Genomic DNA, 4,493 nt, shown 5'->3' with positions numbered 1-4,493 from the left:
GCTCCGGATGGCGGCAGCCCGGTGGTAGCCTGGAGTGACCTTGAAGTGGCTAGGAATGCCCACTGCTATACTACTCATTTCGTTTCATTTAGAATAATGAACGCTAATAAAACTATTCTCATTAACCTTTTCTATCATGAATGAAATTATAATAATATTCCACATCAAACGTTTTAAAGTCTGAAAATTATAGTTACTTAAATGTCTTGTGTGTGTCCCATACAATTCAGTATAACTTCAATTCAAACTGTTAACGAAGAGCGTGTCCAGGGAGACTATACAAGGAGCCCGAACTCCATGTAAACAAAAATCTTACAAAAATAAGAGGGCGCTAGTGTTCCATATGTCCCATAGGTAGAGAGGGGAGATAAAAAAGCGGCAGTTTGAATTATAAATCAATCATGTCATTTTTGTGATGTGTTAAAAATTTTAAAATAAATAATGTAAGCTACTTTGAATTATATAAATCATGAAAATATGTCATTCCGGACTGTAATTAAACTAAATAGATAATAAAAAATATTAGCTTTATGAGAAGAATTTGGTGTTCGTAGAAAGAAACTAGTTTTCAAGGAATTTATGACGTGATCTTGTTAATATTAACCTATAAGTAAGGTTTATGTTTTTGATAATTACTTTGTTAAAGATTTTAGTTTAATGTTAGTAAAAAATAGTCACATTTTATACAGGAAGTTGCCTTTAAAAAAATAGTAATTCTTGTATTATTAATATGGAATTTTTACTTGTGGTAATAAAAAATAGAATATAAAAAAACTCGGTGTTTTAAATAAACTTTTTAAAATATTACAGATGTCCGATTTTGAGTCCAGTGATTCAGATGACTTATTAGACGCATTGTCCAGCTTGAGAGTGGTGATGAAATAGATTTATTCTAAGAAACAGATAGAGTAAAAAATAAGAACTACTTTGAAATTATTGTACCTGAATATAGTGGCCAAGTTTTTTTAACATTTCCATGTTAGCATATGGGAAGTAGCTAACAGAATTGAAGAAAAATTTGCCATTTCTAATTATTTCACCCATGATTCTGGTAAATTTTGCATTGCCTTAAGCTCTACAACAACCAGAAAAGTTACATACTTGCTAAGTAACTTGTCTCCACAAATTATAGAATGGCCGAGATAATGAGGCAGTTGTAATCGAACAATATTTTGCCCAATATGAATTTCCAGAGCAGGTTATAGGAATAATTGATGGGAAAGGAATTCATATAAGATAGAGTATATCACAATCCATATTTTTTTTAATAACCAATAATATACTATATTATAGTGTAACTGAAAACTGACTATGGAAAGTCGATAAATTATGGTTGGACAATTTCTAAGCTGATTGCCATGTTGTCGGTTTAGACTTCTCAATGCTTCGAGAGTCATATCGCTCTCTTCTCAAAATGTCAAGAAGCTTAAAACAACATGACAACCAATTGATACCAAAATTTTAACAAAATATAGGTACTCCATTATAAAGGTCACAAAAAATAGGTAATCTAAATATTTTATAACTGTTTAAAATCGATTAGTTTTCTGGGTATATATTTTAAAATTGCTGTAAAATTTAATTCTACTTTCGTAAAATTGTTGATTTAATTCGAACGTAACATGGTTCCATGACTTATTCCAAGGTAGAGTATAGACCAAAATTAATAAGGTATTATAAAGAAATATTTTAGCAATGTTCTATATTTTTGTTATATATTTTGTAAAAATAAAATGTTTATCTACCAAAGATTTCAATGTTTTATTAATTGAATAAAAAAAACGAAATTATTTGTGCCTAATTAAAATAAAATAAATATTTATTCATAACAAACAAGTAACAAAGTAAATATATATTACAAATAAAACAACTTAAAAATAAGTAATACGTGTCAGTCTATCTTCTTAAAATTTCATTTTGTTCATGAAGCAATTGATTTCCATGTTTAAATATTTAGTAAAAGTAGTCAATTACCAATACAGATCGATCAGCATCAATTACTACACGTATCCTCTCTTTAAATTTTATATGATATCTGAATTTCAATCAGTTTTTTACTAACAGGAAAGAAACAGCAACTAATTGGAAATGATTTATTCAATTCAGTAATGATAATAGCGATGTCACCAGCAAGAATTATATGAAAGATACGAATTTAATTATTTATGCACGTAATATAAATTACAAGAATATGTAGAAATAAATAAAGTATACTTTGTTGCTATTGTCAATATTATGTGAACATATTCATAGTTGCTTTGTCGAGACCTCATCACACGTCAACAGAACTTTTCTTTTATTAGATTATACAGGACAGGATGCTCACTTTCTAGTATAATCTCATCGTAACTTAATTGCTCTTGATTTACTTGCTGTTCTTGTTGTTGTTGTTGTTGTAACTGTTGCTCTTGTTGTAGCTGCTGCACCTGTTGTTGCTGGTGTAGCGGATGCTCTTGCTGTTGATGCTGCTGCAAAATATATAAAGAAACAATGCATCATTCAATTATACAATATTTTCACTTATGAAATCTTTCTATTTAAAAATTTCTCTACCGTATTAAGAATCAAAGAAGCTGCTTCCAACTTCCGAATTATTCGACCTTTTGCCATAATATTAACCCACTATTCGGTCAAGTTGTAATATAGAACTGCTGGACATCATTAGATTGAAAATGCAGATCACAAACGTACTGTTTTATTTTAAATCTGTTGACAGTCATTCACTTCACATACTATTACCATATTTAAATTATTTTCGAAACTTTTTATTTACCATTTATAAAAACAAATTGTAATAATTATTGACTTGACTTCTAGTTTTTAGGTTAATATACCTCCCCGATATATCTACTAAACTCAATATAAAATAAAATTGGTTGTTATTTGCTTACTTCACTCGTATTTATTATGCTACATTCATTTGGGACATATGGAACACTAGCGCCACCCCAACTTCTGCCATTTCTTGGACAAATTTTGTCAATTTTCCCGTATGAGTTCGTGCTCCTTATCTAGTCTCCCTGAGCGTGTCGTAAACTTTAATAAAACTCTAATAAAAGACTATCGATATTAAACTAAAACTATACATATAATTTAGTTTTACTACCTCCGAAATATACTTACTTTTGTTTTTTCCGTTGAAATGCTTTTAACTTTATTAAAAGGAAATGCAAATTTAAATTAATAAATTAGTATTGCGATAAAACATTACATATGTTCAAAATGATGTCCTTCACTAGTTATCCACAAATTTACTCTCTTGTGCATATTTCCGTACGCATTTTGTAATTGTTCTGTTATATTCTTGACATCGTTACACAAACGCCTAGTTTTAATGGACGTAAACTGGTTTCTACAAATATTCTATAATTTTGTCTCTAAACATAATCTGATATGTGAAACCATGTTTTGTCAGTAAAAAACGACAAGTCCAATAAATTATTATTCATGTTTTATTTGTACCGCTCAAGTTCTGTAATCGTCTTCTCTAATCTATGAGAGGTACTAAAGTTGCCTTGTATGAGTGTAAATGCAGCTTTATGATATGTTCCAACTGAAAAGCTTAATATTAAAAATTTTGGTTATTAATTATCTAATCTCAAATTCAAATAAAAATTTCAAAGTTAAAATGTTTTAGAGACAAACTAAATTTGAGAATATTTGCACGAACTTAACAAAAAAATACTCGTTTGAGCAGACAACTTTGGTACGAACATTGTAGGACTTTGATTTATTCGTTGCTGTATATCGATGACATTTTCTGTAAGTACAGTTGGTCTGCCCGTAGATTTTCCTTTGCAAATGCAGTATTTGGTTTCAAATGTACATATTAGAAACTCCTCGGGAAACAATAAGTACATATTTTTATTAATACAATAGGCCCATTCAGTGATATATAATTTTAAACTTTTTCTTTCATTTTCTGATAGTATTTAACCACCTAAATATATCTTAAAAAAATTAGGNTTTGAAGCTGGAAAAACAATCTTGCGGAAAATGACAGATAATATGTAGTTTAATCGTGCGCAAGATGGTTTCTGTCCGATGCATAGTTTTTGCACAATTGTATTATAAACAAATTAGGATCTTTTTTGCACAGCGTTGCGATTTATCAAAAATGGCCCGATTTAAATTCTCAAAATGGTATTTGAAAGTAGACGACAAAATCTCCAATTTGTATATCTAGGATTTTTGCCTGGGTTATGCTAAAAATGCCCTTGAAAGTTGCCCGAAACGATCAAAAGTACACTCCACGCGGTAGTGGGGGAAGCAGCGAGCGGAGGAGTGTGGCTCGAGTGTACCTTCGATCGTTTCGGTCGACTTTCAAGGGCATTTTTAGCATATTTCCCATCACCCAGGCGAAAATCCTAGATATACAAATTGGAGATTTTGTCGTCTACTTTCAGATATCGTATCAAGAATTGAAATCGGACCATTTTTGATAAATCGCCACGCTGTGCAAAAGTGCAAAAAAGACCTTAATTTGTTTATAA

The 4,493-nt window shown here is 30.2% G+C and overlaps 1 long non-coding RNA gene across 1 annotated transcript; it reads left to right on the top strand.

The window, feature by feature from the left end:
* The first annotated feature begins 708 nt into the window (after positions 1–708).
* Positions 709–925, top strand: LOC111692827. Its single transcript, XR_002763301.1, has 2 exons — positions 709–748; positions 811–925. It is a non-coding gene; the product is annotated as an uncharacterized LOC111692827 (long non-coding RNA).
* The last annotated feature ends 3,568 nt before the right edge of the window (positions 926–4,493 follow it).

Source organism: Anoplophora glabripennis, unplaced genomic scaffold (assembly GCF_000390285.2).
Source record: "Anoplophora glabripennis isolate ALB-LARVAE unplaced genomic scaffold, Agla_2.0 scaffold3902, whole genome shotgun sequence".
NCBI lineage: Eukaryota > Metazoa > Arthropoda > Insecta > Coleoptera > Cerambycidae > Anoplophora > Anoplophora glabripennis.
Note: the sequence above shows the minus strand (reverse complement) of the source record. Positions and strands in the feature narration are given on the sequence as shown.